The sequence below is a fragment of the Helianthus annuus genome, chromosome 17 (genome assembly GCF_002127325.2).
Source record: "Helianthus annuus cultivar XRQ/B chromosome 17, HanXRQr2.0-SUNRISE, whole genome shotgun sequence".
Taxonomy (NCBI): domain Eukaryota; kingdom Viridiplantae; phylum Streptophyta; class Magnoliopsida; order Asterales; family Asteraceae; genus Helianthus; species Helianthus annuus.
In genome coordinates, this window is record NC_035449.2 from 147457078 (window position 1) to 147475786 (window position 18709).

Below are 18709 nucleotides of genomic sequence, written 5' to 3' on the forward strand. Positions count from 1 at the left end.
CCTTTGGTACACATGTGTTACATACGTTAAAAAGGCAACGTTACATATGTAACAATGGTCGTTACATATGTAACAATGGTTGTTATATATGTAATATATTTAATGAAAAATAATAAACTTTAAACGTATGAGCTATTGAATATCACCCTGTATGCAATATATATTACCCCGAAGTGTAACACATGTTACAACATATAAGACAAAGTAGATCATGCCCTACATTCAACAATGTAACACTTCTTACCCCGAAGTGTAACACATGTTACAACAGTATATGCACATCATAGTGTTACGATCAGTATATGCACATCATAGTGTTTTGCAAACCACTTTCATATACATTAATATAAGTCGGGTTACAACAAAGATTACAATGGATGCTTAACACATGTTATCATATGTATACAAGTCAGGTTACAATAAGATTACAATATTAACTAAGCCCACCATTAAACCCATCGCCTCCGTCGACTGTTTTCACCCTTATTACATGTTAAGCAACTACATGTTCCAAGTAATATCTATGTTAACACACGTTATATATCATTCTAACAGGGGCTTAACACATGTTATACATGAACACATGTCAGGTTATGTCACGACCCCCGACCCACCCTGGACGGAATCGGGAGCCGCGAACAGCCAAGTGGTACCGGTGATTATTTTGAAAAATATTGCAGCGGAAATTTCATCAGGACCGTGAGTTAGGAAAAATATCAGAGTTTAGAAACACCGGATTTTTATTTATTAAATAGATGGGATAAAAACCCATGTTTCACAATGGTAGCTTTAATAAGGGATAAACCCGATTACATAAAACAATTTTTCTTATGTTAATTTAATTGATAAATCAAGCCACTTCTGTAAACCTTTTTGGTGCCGTATCCAACTCTTATTCCAATCTACTGTAATTACCTGAAACGCGTTTTAAAAAGGTTTTGTCAGCAGGAAATACTGAGTGAATCATTCATTTGGATAAAATGACACATTGTTATAATATACAGTATTAAGAGCGATTACAATGTTTATATGTCAACCAATTACCCAACAGTACTTGTCACTCGACTCGTTTCTGTGACTATGGTCATATCACCCATTGGCTAACTCGTTGTCCAATGGTGACGATTATCAAGTAATGTATACAAAACCCCACATATTGGCTGTAATTGAAGACTACAAAGACTTAACCCTGTAATTATAACTTTAAAACCAAACATGATTTTGAAAACAATTTAGTAAAAAGAGAATGACTCACATTATAAGCATGGAGATTTATATGGGCAGAATTTAGCCTACTGGTTAGCCTTGATATTGCAGATTTATACAGGCAGAGCTTAGCCTATAGATTAGTCTTGTAACCTAGTGCACACGAACTTGGTAAGTAACTAATACATCATTTACGATAACTAACGAGATTAAAACCCTCACGACAAATGACAAAGTGCAATCACTTAAACATCCATCGGATTCACAACGAATGACAGAGTATTCCCCGAGTTCGGGTGGTACTCAAACATCCTGTCGGAATCACGACTAATGACAAAGGATAGCACTTAAACATCCTGTCGGATAGTTTCAATCGATCGGATATTGAATCGTAGCAGCGATCGAGTTAATACCCGGTATCGTAGCAGCACCTAGCTACTTTGAAAGTGAAATTCGAGCAGAATTATAAAGAATTTGAAAGTTTCGTCGACACAGAATGAAGCCCCTGAGCTAGGCTATTTATAGCTAAAATTCAGACTTGTCGCGGCCCGCGTAAACCTTCGGCCAAACCTTACGCGGCCCGCGTGGGAGTGTGGATCATATCGAAAGTTGCTGAGTCACCGGTAGTCGCGACACGTGGATCCGGATGCTTATCCGGTCAAACTGAAGGTTGACGCGGCCCGCGTAAGGTATGCTTAACCTTTACGCGCCCCGCGAGAAGACCAATATTCTAAATTTCTTGATTTTCGATATGGATTGGGGTTTCAAGGGTCCGGGTTTTTACTTATGGTTTGATTTGGGACATTTTTGACTATAATTATATTATAAAGAAAAAGGGAATAAAATAGTGAGAAAAGAGAATGAACCCACTTTATAACTTTAGGGTTCAACTAGAAAGTCTCCTGGTAGAATATTGGGTATAACTTCTGGGCTATTTTAAAATTATATAATGCACTCGCGGTAAGTATAGTACCCCTTATTCAACCTTATCCCGATGTCCCAAGACAGAATCCCAAACGAACTTAGTCAGGCAGAGTCTTGACATGCGTTATGGGGCTTAGATCAATCGGAAAGGGTAGCGGTGATCGGGAGTTAAAATACTTAAAACGAGGCAGGGCTTTGAAATATTACTATGAGGTAAAATAAATAAATAAAAAAAATATAAATAGTATGGGAAAGTTGGCGACATAGCGAGAGAAAGAAAGAAGAGAAGGCGGTTGATTGTTGAATTGATGCCTTTCTATTTATACTACAAAGTTAGTACACAACTACACCTTAAGTAAAGGCACGTAGACATAATTAAATATTAGAGTAAATTTTTAATATTATTATTTTGTTCCATCATAGACACCCGTCCACTTTTAAGTTTTATTTCAATATTTTAATTTTTATTTTATTCCTTTCCTATTTATCTTGAGACACGTAATTCACAATTCTAGATTCTCAAATTTTATTATTATTTTATTCTCACATTTAATTATACAGAGACACGTATACTTATTAAACTATTATTATTATATTATTATAATTAATTCAATTGGTTCACTTCTTTGGAGCGTATAATTTCTAAAATATGACGTTTTATAAAATATTAAATATGTTGTCAGAACGAGAATATTTATGTCTACAATTTGAACCAAGTTTCATTAAAAATAGAGTAGGTTCAAAATACAATGTATTTTTATAATTAAATTATTATATGGTTTCTAGGCGAGTCTAGATACTTCATATTTTTAACATTTAACTTATCCGTAATCTACCCGTCTAATAATATAAGTTTTTATATACTTTTTTTTATTTAAAAAGGTCACATATATATAGGCCATCTTAATTAATTAATATAATATTTCAACCAACTATATAAAATAGTGTTTAAAACTATTTGGGTTAAATATTTATATTAAAAATAAACTAGTTACTAGTTACTAGTGGTTAATAAATTTAACCAAACTTATAATTCTTATATAAAAATAGGAATGTTACAGGTTACATCATGGTGTTCTGTTATAGCATTACCACTAGCACATGTTATAAATGAACGAAGAGTTCTTTCCCAAAAAATGTGACTTATTCAATGTGACAACCCTCAAAAATTTCATGTATCCGTATGATTTATTTATGTTAATTAAAGTACTTGATGACTGTGCTGAATTACTTAACTGTTTTCTGATTACTGTGTCATACTTACATATGCTTCTTAACATACTAGTCTTGTGCAGAAAAGTTACTAAATAGTCCTGTATGCTTTCCTGAGTGTTGGGAATTAAAAAAAATGTTACAAAAGATATATATACGACACTATATGGAATAACTTAGCACTTTAACGAACCGGTACCTAACCGAATAACCGGACACTACCCGAAACACCAAAATAATGCTAGAAGCATTGTTTTAACATTTCCAAGCTAGTTATGATCCTCGAACATCATAACATATCCTATAAACATATAACACACATAATGCACTAACTAAACATTGGATTTCAACCAAACTAATCTAACTAGCCATTACATACCAACCAAGAACCCCCCCCCCCCCAATGGTGGACGGTTACAAGGTGGGCCACCCCACCTTGATTTTCTTATTTGTTTAGTGGATATGTTTAGTACTAAAGGAACACATTATCCTTTAGGTATAGAAATGTTGGAAGGTTATTACTTATAAACCACAAGACCTTACACCATTGTCATTCATCTTCTCCAACTCACAAAAAAACCCCATTGATCCTCCATACCTACGGCTCCATCTCTCACACTTCACACTTCCATTTTCACTTCAATTTCAAGCATTCTAAGGTGTTCACAAGGTGTCTCTAGCTAAGTTAGGAAGCTTGGTGTTCTCGGAAGTTGAAGGACCTTCTCTATTTGCTATTAACCACCACTTTTCTTCTCTTGAACATCCCTAGCCTTGAGCTAGTGATAAGAACTTGAATTCCTTCATATTTCATCTTACTTAAGTGGTTAAAGTAGGTTCATGATGATGAACTTGAAGAACATTAAGAAACAAGAGAATGAAACTTAAACATAAGCTTTAAATATGAAGAAATCATGTTGTTTATTGTTGATATACTTGTTGATTGTTGATTGTTTGTAGAAATAATGTTGATCATCATGTAGTCTTGCTAGATCATGATTAAAAACATAATCTAGCAAGATGAGAGGATGAACATGTTATAAGTTATGAATCATCCTCACAAAAAGTCATGAACTTGAATAAATATGATGTTTTCTTGTAAAATGATGAACAAGTAAGTTTAAAGTCTTGTAAATTTAAATGTTTCAAGTATGATTTACCAAGAAACCAAGTTAAAAATACAAGTTTACTAAATCTTGGTTCTTACATAAATAAACATCATTTTTTGTGGTTAACAAAGTAAAGAAACACATGTGTAACAAGAAAAATACATGAAGAAGTATTTTTAGAAAATATGAACATAAGTTGTAAAGATCCATATTCTTTGAAAATGGAGTTTTTAAAGAAACAATCACACTTTAAGGGGTAACAAGACTTACTAAATACACTAGTAAGTTACTACACATTTTTATAAATTTTCAAGTTCATGAAATGGTAATTTATGCTTGTTTTTAACAAGATTGATAAGTAAAGATTGTATATTGTTGGTTGAGGATCGTTTGAATGATTTTTGGAAAATAAAATGATATGCTAATAAGCATGGACACCTCCATTTACAAAGGAAACTCTGGCGAAATTTTCTAAAAATTCCAACACTTAGAAATTATTCTTCTAAACAAGTGTTTACAAATATGTTTTAACTTTGTCTTTTAAAAAAAACTTCGCCATGAGTTTTGTTATAAAAATACAAAGTATCGGAGGTTGATTTTTACAAGTAAAATGGATAAATATATATTTAAGAATATATATTTTATATTAGGACACTTGTGTGGATACTTGTTTATTTTGTGAGATAGTTATATTATTTTAGGGCAAAATAATGTAACTTAACAATATAACTTGACATTTGAATTGTGTGGTATGTGATAGAAGTAATGAGTAAATAAACTGTACGTAGGATACGTGTTATGCATGAGAAACTGATTGTTATCCGTACCTTATTAGGACGTGCTTGATTTCTGATTATTAGAGTAACTAATCTAACCGAGCAAACCAAGGTGAGTTCACACACTTTCTAAGGCATGGGATTCCCGGTGGTTGGGAATGGGTTAAAGAATTTAAAACGAAACCTACATATCCTCCTTGGGTAGGATATGTACCGCCATCCTCCATAGGTAGGATGCCAATATAAATCCTGCGTTTTCTCCTTGGGTAGAATACGTACGTTCGTCCTCCTTGGTAGGACAACAACCTTAAAACTTACTAGACAAAACTCTATCATGAAGTCCCTCATTTTATATCGACTTAATCGCCGAGGCCAATGGCGAGCGGGTCATTAGTTAATAGCGCTATTAGGTTTAACAGACCTCACACCGTGCCAGTCGGACGGGCTTGTACTAATGGACTATGGCAAACTTTCAATGATGATAGACATTGACGTAGGGCACAACTATTATTCGTCAGTTGTCGATTTGGTAACGGTCTAGTGGTTCACATGGGGAAGCCCCCACTGATCATGGATATGGTTTGGGTAATAAAGAAGGAACTGATTAATCATATTTTCAACTATGGTGTAACCCCCACAGCAAGTAAGCCGACAAAAGACAAACCATGTTTTCGGAAACAACTTAAAACTAAACAACCAATCGTGAACTCACTCAACTTTGTTGTTGACTCGTTGTTACATGCCTTACAGGTCGCTAGATGCTATATGGAGTTTGCACAAGGAGGAGGTCGTTGTGGGATATGGACTATTATGTCCCGTGCTTAATAAATAACCTTTATGAACTTATGAAACTTATGTTTTGGTCTTTAAACTTATGAACTGCGAACTCATGTTTTAGTTTTACGTATTATGCTTCCGCTGTTAACTTAAGTTGGTTACTTTCTTTTGGTCACCAATCGTATTGTGGTTGGTTTTATCTACTTAAATACGTTGTTCAATATGATTGGTGGCTCGATCCTGGTTATGTCACGCCTCCAAGTGGTGATACTCCGCGTGTGGATTTTGGGGGTGTGACATTCAATATCTTTTTTTTAACATATGTCCCCGCATTAACGTCGCCTACATCCATCCAGCTTGTCAATTGAATATCTTTATGGGTCTGTTTCTGTAAATCAACACACGTTATATATCATTCTAACAGGGGCTTAACACATGTTATGGGTCTGTTTCTGTATTATAACACACAAAAACAGTTACTATTCAGATCAAAATCCCAAAACAAAGCAACCTAACCAACAAAAAAAGTTACTATTCAGATCAAAATCCCCAAACAAGCAACCAAACCAACAAAAAAAAAACAGTTACTATTCAGATCAAAAGCCCAAAACAAAGCAACCAAACCAAACACAACTTTTTAACATAAAAATGATTTTAACACAAAAATAATTAATCCATGGATCAAAATCAACAAGTTTGAAACCAAAACAAGTAATCCATGAATCAAAATTAAAATTTATAAACACCATTATTGATTGTTGGAGACATAAATCAACACAGAAGAATGAAAACCAAACTAAAATCAATAGCATTGAAATATTATTACCTATAAACGTCCTTCTTTCTTTTGAAACAAAAATCAATGGTATTGAAAATTAAAAATCTTTTGGCACCATTCTTAATTCTGGAAAAAATAAAACCAATTATGAAGAACGAAAATCAAAGTAAATGGCAATTAATTATCAAAACCAACTTATTATTGAAAGGAAACCAAAACCAAAATGAAAATATTTTGACAACATCTTGATTCTTTGATTTCTTTTATGAAAATAACAACGTCAACGGCATAATCGTTGTACAAACCTGAAACATTTTCTTCATTGTCGTTGTCAAACTCGATGCCAAACTCTTGTAACATTAATTCAAGCATTGTTGGTGGAGACTTCATGGTACATTAATGGTGGATCTCGTATTAAAGATCTTGTTTAAGAAGATGAAGAGGATTTGAAAATTTTCTCTTTTAAAATAAATAAGCTAAAAGAAATGGTGGTTGTACAATGATGTGAGATGCATTAATTAGAGTTGTCAAATCAAATCGGGATAAGATCTTTTGGGTTGGGAGGTTAAATGTAAAGTTACAATTATACCCTCAAAAGCAAAAAGTATAGTCAAGTTGTCTGTGTATACGTACGTGGCTGATTGTAGGCCTTGTGATGGGTTTCCAAAGTTTTCTCAAAATAGAGGGTTTTTTTCCCTAGCATTATCCTATATATATATATATATATATATATATATATATATATATAATTTCAACTAAATAATACTTGTAATATTGGATTTACCATATTAAATATTACATTTATGTGTTAATTGATCTTTTAGGGTATACGGGGCACTTCTCGGGGAGGCAAGCGGTGACCCCAGTCCCCGAGCGGGAACACCGCCGCCATCACCGCGGTGATGCAATTCGGTGAGCAGGATCGGTGTGTATTCACCGCACAAGAATTGCACAAGGATCGAGGAATAACGTTGGGCAACGGTCAAATTAAAAAAAAAAATTCAATTTTAACCAATATAAATAACAACTTCAATCTAATTTTTTACCACACCCATTCTCAAACTTATACTCTAAAAATCTATCAAATACAACACAAAGCCAAACCGAGCAATGGAGAACCAACCCCGCGAAGCCAAGAAAAAATCTAAGGGACGCGGCTCGCAACCGTCTCGTGGTGGTTCGAGCGGTGCAAGTGCACAACCACAACCCCCTTTCGGATATACTTCACAACCCCTGTTTTTTTACCAACAACCTTCACACCCCTCCTTTTACAACACCCAACCACAACCCACTTTCGGCTATTTTCAAAATTTGTTATCAATGGATCCTCAAACCCCCGCCTTCGACCCGTATGGTTTTCGTTCCCCACAAGTTCCATCTCCACGAGAAAATGTTGAACGTCCTCTACCTATTCACGAGGACGAGGATGAGGAAGTAGTGCCCGAAACTCAAAATTTGGGCGACTATAAAGATGACACCGGCGACGATGAATATAATGTGGATGAAGACACCGGCAACGAAGAAGATGACGCTCGGGATAAAAAGGGAAAAATGGAGCGCCAAAGTTGGACAAAAGTCCAAGAAGAGGCGTCGGCGAAGGCGTGGGTACATTGCTCTACCAACAAAAAGAAGGGCAATCAACAAACCCGCGATGGTTTTTGGCGTAGGATTTTATGTTGGATCTGAGTTTCTTTTTGATTGTATTTTGTGTTTGAAGTTAAGATGAAAATGGATGAGTTGTGCAGCGGAATTAAAATGAAAACAAACTTTGCATACAATCAAATGAGAGTAATACTTTAATCAAACATCTTTTACACAATGAACCGAATGATTGAATTTAATTTCAACAACGATTACAAAGATAGATGTATGAATGCAAACTCCCCCTCAGCCCGAGCTCAGTAGTTTGTTCGTGCAAAGAACACGAATGATGTAAAGAGCTAATAGAACAGTACAAAGTACTGAACTATTTATAGGCACTGCAAACTACTGAGCATCTTTGCTGATGTCACCATGAAAGTGACATCTAACCTCCTAACAAACTCTAACCTCTGATCTATACAGACACTGCTTGTGTTAACTACTGCTAATACATTCTATTACAAAACAGACTTTAGAACAGCTGTTGCAACCTTCTACTGCTGTGAACCCAGCAGCACTTGTCCGGATCAGCAGTGCTTGACTCAAGGCAGTAGATTGAATCAGCAGGACTTTAGTCTTCCATCAGATCTTTAGTTAAGCAGCAGTTATGGGTCAGCAGTTTAGCAAGATCAGAAGATAGGAGGTCATCAGTAGTTGTAATCACTTTCAAGGGGAGAGATTTGTATATCAGCATCTGCTTATTCAGAATCCACTGTTCTGATCCAGTTTTGGCTTTAATTATCTGTTCCTCTGATAGGGTTCAATCCCAACAATCTTCCCCTGGAACAGATAATGCCAAAACCCTTCATTATTTGTGGATATTTTATTGCCTCATCAACAGCTCCCTTATCTGACCTTTAAATTGTAATTCAAAGTCAAGGGCATCTGTATCTTCATCATCCCTGCTAAGTGGAAGATCAAGGAGATCCTGCAAATCTTCAAGACTTAGGCCAAGAGCTTGTTCCCTTGATATTTTCTCCACTTCTCCACCAGACCTGAGCAAAGTCAATACGCAGGTCTGTTTGTCAGTTGCCCACTTTTGTATTTTTGAGCCTGGTGGGTTTCTTGGGAGATGTTTATTTGCAGAAGTATTTGGTGAGGCTGGCCTGTTCATCACTGGCTGAGCAGTGGTAGCAGAGTTTTCCTGTTCAAGTTCTTCTTTTAACGTTCTTAACAAGCCTTCTTTTAAAACAGCATTTCCAGCAAGAATTTCTTGAACAGTTTCAGCTCCTAGCTGGCTTTGTGTCCTTCTTTTGTAGATGGCATTACCAGCTGGAGTAGTGGCTCTCCTGATTTGCAGCTTTGATGGTCCTTTTGAAACCGCTGCTTCAGGGTAGTCAGGTTTTTGAGGAATTTTTGGATCTTTCTTTCTTAATTCCTCCAACCTTTTGTAGGTTGTCCTGACCAAATCTTCTTTCCATCTAGCAACTTGTCTTTTGGCGCCAAATTCAGCAACAACCAATTCTTCTTTCATTCTTTTTAGTTCCAACTGCTTTTCAGGTACATTCTTTTTGAACCTTGCCCAATCAGGAGGAGTGTGAGTGACTTTCCTTTTTATCATATCTTGAATTCTTGCAGCTTCAACTTCAAGTTCAGGAACAGTCCACTCTTTGTACATGTGTCTCTCTCCTTTGTATTTCTTGTAAAACATAATGCTTTCAATGTAGTCTTTCTTCAAAGTTTCAGCTGCTCTTTCTGAAATTTGTTGACTGACATTCTTTGCAAAACGTTCTAGGGAACTGACTTGTGTGAGCAGATATTGGTAGTATCTTGATACTTCTTTGTCAGATTTCCCTTGTGTGTTTCTTTTCGAGATATCCTCTGCTTGCTTGGCCTTTATCTTCAAATATTCTTCAATGTTTTTGGGCCAGGGATATCCTTTGATTGAAGGCAAACGCCTTTTGGCAGGGTCATCCTCAGTATAAAAGGACTTTATTTCTTCTCTAACTGCTTCCAGTTCAAGAGGAAATTGAACACCTGCAGGAGGTAAAGGCTTGTGCATTGGAATAGAAGAGAGTGGAACTGGTTTTGGTATATTGACAAGAGCTAAAGGTTTTGAAGATGTTGGGGATGGTGAAGTGACATCATCTTTAGGAATTAGCCTTCGCCTCTTTATTTGAGGAGGGACTGATGATGTTTTGGATGGAAAGGTGGTTGTAGTGGCAATGGTTTGTGATAGACTAACAGTTGTTGAAACAACTGGTGTTCCAACTACTGTTGTCTTTACAGCAAAAGTTATAACAACTGCTGTCTTCTGTCTTTTGACAGGAGGTGATTGTGATTTTGGTGGTGATGGAGGTAAAGCATTGGATGTAGTGTGTGTTGAAGTGGGAACAGATGTTGAAACTACTGAAGTACCAACAGCAGCTGATACACCAGGAGTTACAACAGCTGTTTTAGGTGGTGGTTTGTGAGCAGACTTTGAACGTCTGACCGGAATGGATTTTGGTAGCCTTACTTTTCTAGTAGGCTTCTTCTTTTCATCAATGAGATTTTCATCATCTCTTGACCCTGAAGTACCCTGATCCGGATAATCCACCCTGACTTTCTTTTTGGCCTCTCTATCCCTTTTTACACATGCAAGTGCTTCTGCAAGTGCATTTGTGGTCACATCAATTTTCTTACTCCCATCTGGCAAAGGAATCTGTTTGGTCATATTGGAATTTTCTGGTGCGAGGTAGAGACCATCTGTTATTCCTTTCCTTCTCCATTCCTGAATTTTCTCCCCCTTTTTGGCATTATCTTTGGGGAGTTGATCAATGAAGAAAACTGGTGGAGGAGTAGTGCCAGTGGAGTGCAAGATCTGAGTTTTGAGAGCCTTTAGATCAGCCTGAGTGTCTTTGTACCTAGACTCCATAGCATTTCTCAATTGTTGAACATGGTTTTCATGTTGCTGATCTGCTATTTGTGCTTGATGATGGAGAAAAGGTTGAAATAGATTCCAGAGCTCATTTGTAGCAGGTGCCTGTTGGAGAGCAGGTGCTTGAGGTGGAACAGCAGTGGATTATACCTTTTGTACTTGTAACAACTGTTGTACCATATCTTTGAGTTCTGCAACAGAGTTATCAAGTTTTTCAACACGAGCCGTCAATTTCTGGTACTTTAAACCATCACCCAATTTAATGGGATCATCTGATTTCCCACTAACAGTGGTTTTATCAGTGGTAGAAGTAGGGAGTTTACTCCAAACCTTAACCACTGATGCCCCTTTTTCTTGGTACTGGGGTCTTCTTCCTTCAACACTTGACAACTTTTTGATGTTGCCAGTAGGATAAATAAATCCACTGGTGGTTGGCAGAGGTGCTATAAAAGGAATTGCCTCCAAGGAAGTCTTATTGATGTAACCACTGTCCAACTGTAAACCTGTAGGTTCAACAGTTGTAGTGGCTGCTTCACTTGGATTACCACAAAGAGTTACTTGTAACTCAATGGGTGTAACCTCCTCAGGTTATGTTGGTGGGTTAGCAATGAATGATACAGCAGGCTCAGTCATTTGTTGAGGTATATTCTCATTGACAGGTGATTGAGAAGGACTGAGTAATGCCTAGTTCAAATCAATTGCATCCAACAGTAGTTGTGTTTTTGGTGGAATTGAGGATGTGATGGTAGGTGTAGAAATCAGATTTGCTCCGGGCATTGAGCTGTGGATGATGGAGACGAGTGTATCCAGAGCATCATGATGTGGTGGCCCTTTGTGTACAACCTGTTCTTTTTGTGAAGAAGCAGGAGGAGTTATGGTTATGGTTTGAGATATTTGTACCAACTGCTGTGAGGAAGAAGCAGCAGTGGTTTCTTGTGACATTTGTGTTGTCACAGCCATTAACTCTGGTATCTCATCCTCCAGAGTGGCCATTTTGATTTGGTTGGGGGGTTTTTGATTTTTCTTTTTGAATGGCCTTTTGGGTTTGGTAGGTGTGGGTTTCAAAACAGTTGTTCTGCTGCTTTGATCACCTAGAGCAGTAGGCTCAGCAGCAGATACCTGAGGAGCAGTGGTTGCTGCTAAATTCTGCTCAGGTACCCCTGCTTGTGTTTTGCAAGGTGCTAACATTCGTGAAAAAGTTTCAGATGTTAGGCAGTTTATTGCAGTTATTTCACCTTGGTTTATTAAAGCTAAATCATCCTTACTGAATTTCTTTTGAAAATAATAGCTTAAAAACCTTGGGAATAGTAAGAATGATTTGCTTTCAACATTATTAACCAAATCTTTAAAGATTTCCCGAGAATAATTATAATTTTCTTCTTGAAGAATTGCATATCCCAGATTTTGAATCTTTATAGGGATCTCATTAAAAGAAGTGGTTTTGTTTGAAACACATAGGAGGAGGGTATGAAATAGAAATCTTGGTGCAGGAGGAAAATAACCTTTTTCTAAGGTTAGTTTCTTCATCATTGTGGCTTCATACCCTCTTTCAATGAAGTCAATTTGCAACTCGTTTTTAGTGAAGGAAGTTTTACCTGCCTGGTCATCGAGTTGAAAGACTTCGGAGATGGATTGTGGTGTAATGTGGACAGCTTTACCTTTTATGGAAGATTGGATTGCAGTTGCAATGTCTCCTTGTTTTTCAAGGGTTGCATTCTTCCAAAATTCCCTTTGGGTCGCCAAGTAGATGGGTGCGTCGGCGGTGAGCAAAGTTTTGTACTTTGATTTTGCCATGATGGTGATAATGGAATCGAAAACATCTGTGGTTCCTGGTTTTGTGAGAAGACCCAGGAGATTGTGAGATTTTTTGAATGGAATTTCAGTGGTAGTTGCCTTTTGAGAGGCTGTTTTCGATGATTTTGATGAGGGTTTTGCAGAGAGCTTCGATTTTGTCATTTTTGAAACGAAACGATCGAAGAAATTTGTGAGAAATGAGAAGAAAAACTGCTTTGAGAAGAGAATTTTTAAGAATTCAATTCGACAATAAAACCCTGTTTTGATGGTGAGTAGGGATGTTATAGGAAAGAGAATGAATGCTGACGTGGCAGCCGTTACAAAAAGTCTGACTGCTATGTACTGCCCACGTGACAACCACTGGTGAAAATGAAGGACAGTACTTTTGGTGAAAGCAACTGATGAAAGCAGTGGAAAGGGGGCAGTGGATGATTTTCACTATCAGTGGATAGCATATCAGTGGATAAGACACTGCTTTTGAACAACAGTGGTTATCAAGGAATGAGAGAACAGAGGTTACCTTTCAGCAGTGGGCAGACTTTTTGAAGTAGAGCAGACTTTTGAACAATCAGTGGTTATGGCAGACTTTTAAGGATTTTAATGAAATTTTCATTTTTAAGCTATTTTTAAGGATGGATTTTTGATTTTCTGAAAACATTTTGTTGCTTTTATTCATAGAAAAACAAGATGTTGCTTGTTATTCCATGTTTAGCATCCCAATCCTAGAGACCAAGCTTTCAAAAGTGGCTGTATCAAGTGCTTTTGTGAGCACATCTGCCAGCTGGTCTTTAGTTGGGACATGATGCAGAGAAATCAAACCTTTTTCATAGCAATCCCTCACAAAGTGATGTCTGATGTCGATGTGCTTTGTGGTAGAATGGGAAACTGGATTTTTTATGATATTTTCTGCTGCCTGGCTGTCCAACATGAGTGGTGTTTTTAAGGCAGTGATACCAAAATCCAGTAACTGATTTTGAAGCCACAGGAGTTGGGCTGTACAGCTTGCAGCAGCAATGTATTCAGCCTCAGCAGTGGATGTTGAAACTGCTGCTTGCTTTTTGCTTTGCCAAGAGACTAAGCAATCACCTAGAAACTGGCACCCTCCTGAAGTGGACTTCCTTGTGGTGTGACATCCAGCAAAGTCACTGTCTGAAAAACCTGAAAGCTTGATATTCCCATTAGCTGGATACCAGATACCAAGTGTGGGAGCACCTTTTATGTATCTGAGAATCCTTTTTACAGCAATGAGATTTGATTTTCTGGGAGTTGATTGACTTCTTGCACAGACACATGTTGTAAACATGATGTCTGGTCTAGATGCAGTTAGGTACAATAAGGACCCAATCATGCTTCTATAGAGTGTTTGGTCAATCAGCTCATCCTTTTCATCAGACATGACCAACTTATTTGTGGCCATGGGTGTGCTGCATGGTTTACAATCATTCATATCAAATTTGGTTAAAAGGTCTTTAGCATATTTGCTTTGATGAATGAAAGTTTCATTTTGCAATTGCTGTACTTGGAGACCAAGAAAGCATTGCAGCTCACCCATTGCACTCATTTCAAACTCAGCTGTCATGAGTTCTCTAAACTCTTCACACATTTTGGTACATGTGCTTCCAAAAATAATGTCGTCCACGTAAATTTGGACAATCATTAAATCTTTCCCTCTCCATTTAAGAAACAGTGTTTTATCAATGGTACCTCTTTTGAAACCATTTGAGAGTAGAAAGTTGGAAAGAGTTTCATACCAGGCTCTAGGTGCTTGTTTCAGGCCATACAAGGCTTTGTTTAGCCTGTAGACATGATCAGGATAAAATGGATCCTCAAAGCCTGGAGGTTGACATACATATACCTCTTCTTGCAATGTACCATAGAGGAAAGCACTTTTGATATCCATCTGAAACACCTTCATGTTGTGGTTGACAGCAAAGGCCAGGAACAGTCTGATAGCTTCCAATCTTGCAACAGGGGCGAATGTTTCATCATAATCAATCCCCTCTTCCTGTCTGTAACCTTGAACCACAAGCTTGGCTTTGTTCTTGACAACAATACCCCTTTCATCTGTTTTGTTCTTGAAGACCCACTTTGTGCCAATGGGACTAACCTCTTTTGGCAGTGGTACAAGCTCCCATACTTGTTGTCTCTTAAACTGTTGGAGCTCCTCTTGCATGGCTTCTACCCAGCTGTTGTCTTTTAGTGCCTCTTGGTACTTGACTGGCTGATGAAGTGATAGAAAACCAGCAAAAAGACAAATGTTTTGGGTTTGGCTTCTTGTGAGCACCCCTTCATTGATGTTGCCAATGATTTGATCAGGTGGATGAGATCTCAAGAAGATTAAATCTCCTTGGTATGGTATGATAGCATTTGTTGGTGAAGGCTGCAAATGTGTATCATCTGAGCTAACCACTGCTAATGACTTTGATGACCCAGCAGTGGCTTCAAAAGGTGGTGGAATGGGTGGTAATGGAGTGGACCACTGCTGACTTTTATCCACTGTTTGAGGACTTTTGTCAGCAGTGTTTGAGGATGTGGAAGCAGTGGTGAATGGGCTACTTTGGTCAACAACTGTTGATGTAGCAGTGGTTGAGCTTTGACAGATGTTTTGAACAACTGATGCTTTCCCCTTTGTGGCAGACCTTTGAGGGATGATGACTTCATACCCATAGTCTGGTGTTGTATCCTCTGATGGACCTGCACTGTTAGTCTTGACAGCAATATTTTCAAAAGTGAATTTTTCAAGATCAAACAGTTCAGCAGGATTTGCTGGGATTTTCATTGATGAAAGTTCATTGAACTTTACATCCAAAGTCTCCTCCACTACCTTGGTCCGTGCATTGAACACTTTGTAGGCCTTGGCAGTGGTTGAGTATCCCAGAAAATAACCACAATCAATTTTGGCTGCAAATTTTGAAATGGAATCTTTTAAATTCAAAATAAAGCATGGGCAGCCAAATACCTTAAAGTATGAGATTAGTGGTTTGATTTTATACAGAATTTCATAGGCAGTCTTTTTGTGCCTGGGGTTTATTAAAACTCTGTTCTGGACATAGCAAGCAGTGTTTACTGCCTCTGCCCAGCAAGTTAATGGCAAACCTGAATCTGTAAGCATGGTTCTGGCAGCCTCAATCAAAGTTCTGTTCTTTCTTTCAACCACCCCATTTTGCTCTGGTGTTCTAGGGATGTTGTACTGCCTTACAATCCCTTTCTTCACACAGAAGGCATCCAACTCCCTATTTTTAAATTCTGTGCCATTGTCACTCCTAAAGCTTTTCACTGGAAGTTCAAATTGCTTTTCAACCTGTGTCACAAAGTCTTGCAAAATGCCTGCAGTTTCATCTTTAGAGTGCAAAAAGAAAGTCCATGTAAACCTAGAAAAGTCATCAACTATAACCAAACAATATCTTTTCTTTTTAAGGCTCATGACTTGAACTGGGCCAAACAAATCCATGTGTAGCATTTGCAAACACTGGGTTGTTTTGGACTCTTCAATGGACTTGTAAGAACTTTTATGTTGTTTTCCTTTTAAACAGGAAATGCAATGTTCAGGACATGAAAACAATTTTTGTGGTAGGCCTCTCACCAAACCATTTTTTGAAATTTATGTTATTGTCTTAAGATTTGTGTGCCCCAGTCTTTTGTGCCAAAGTTCTGTCTCTTTGTTAGAGGCAGCTGAGAACAGACAGACATCAGCTCTGGGACACTCTTTTGACATGTCAACAACATAAACATTGCCACTTCTTTGAGCAACAAGTTTAGTTTGACCATTTTTTATTATTGCTTCAATCTTTTTGACCATTTCTGGTCCAACAATCCTACAACAATCTTTTGTGAAGAATGACCCAAACCCTTTGTCACTCATTTGAGATACACTCAGAAGGTTGAATTTTAGATTGTCTATTAGATTGACATTTTCAAATTTTACATTGCTAGATTGCACTGTTCCAGACCCCAAAACCTTCCCTTTACTATTATTTCCAAAGGATATATCACCCCCACCATGGATTTTAAAGTCTTTGAGGAGGGCTTTACATCCTGTCATGTGCCTGGAGCCTCCACTATCTACATACCAAAGACTATCAAAGCATGCAGAAGCTCCCTGCACATGAAGTAAAAGGATTAGTTCATTAAGGACTCCAAAGCCAGCAGGGCTTTGGATGGAGTCTCAACAGTGTCTGGCATGAATGCAGTGTGATGGACAGTGGTTAAGTCAGGGGTTTGGACAGTTTTAGTACTGTTCCTTGCTAACCACTGTTGAGGGTCTTGCCCAATCACCTGCTGCTAACCGAAAGGATGCCTATTCACTCTGGGTTCAGAGGGCCTTTTGTAGACCTCATAAACGTGTGGAATCCTTTGGTAAGACTGTTTTTCCTTGCCTTTTCTGAACTGATTGGCAGGAGGTGCATCAGTAACCTGAACATCTCTTTTAACAGATGTTTGGTTCAGCTGTTTTGTGACAGATGTTTGAACTGGCACAAACAGTGGTTGTTTCTTTGTGAATTTGACAGATGGTGATGCTGATGGACTCAAGGATGTTTTAGCAAGGTACTCATTCTTTTTGATGTCAAAGTTTTTGAGATACACACATGCTTGAGTTTTGTGGTTTGTTTTACCACAAACAATGCAGCTTTCAGCCGAAACTATGACACTTGTTTTGTTTATATCATAAGCTTTTAAGTGGAAACAGTCTTTTGTTAGATGGTTCCTTTTCTCACAAAATTCACAAAACAAGTTATCAATTTTTTCTTTCTTCTTCCTTTTTTCAGACTCCTTTGCAGCAGAGGTTTTAACCACTACTGGGATGTCCTTAAGAGGAATGACTTTAGCTTTTGGAGCTTTAACACCATCAGTTGATGTAAAGTCCATTGGCTTGAAATTTTCAAGAATATCACACTCATCAGACCATTTTGGTTTAAATTGATGATTTTCAATCTCCTCAAAAGCAGATGGGCCCATTGGTCTGTCAAGTGTGATTTTGTTACCAAGTTTGTCAGTGATTTTCACTTCTTGGCCATTCTTGTTTGTGGGGATGTACTCAGCAGTTACATCAGTGGTTGAAACAGATTTTTCAAAAGCAGTGTTTTCATCATCATGTTTTCTATAACCAACCCCAAATTTCACATTGCTTTTTATCTGTTTCTCAAGCATAACCTCATACCCTTTGCATGATTCCACCCATTTCTCACATGTGATCTGGGTGGATTCTAACTCCTTTTTGCAAACTTGGTATTTTTCTACCATAGTTTGGAGTTGGGTTTTGGTTATGCTTTGCTCTTCTTTCATGCTGCTAATCTCTTTCTCTTTTTCAGCCAATTTGTCTTTAAGTTCTTTTAAAGATCTTTCAAATTTGACTTCATCAGTTAAGATTTTGTTCCTAAGGTTTTCATTCACCTCTTTGATGTTAGCAAAAGCAATAATGCAATTGTCAGAACATAGTTTTTCTAGAACTTGAGGTGATACCTTGGCAGCAGCCATCATTGCACAATCACACTGAGTATTCTCTTCATCACCAGCTCTCTCTTCTTTTTCACCTGCCTTTTCTTCTTTCTTATCTTCTTCAGACCATAGATCTGTCAGTGGTTCAATCAGGGTACCTGAACTTTCTTCCAACAATACTTCATCAGCCACAGCAGTA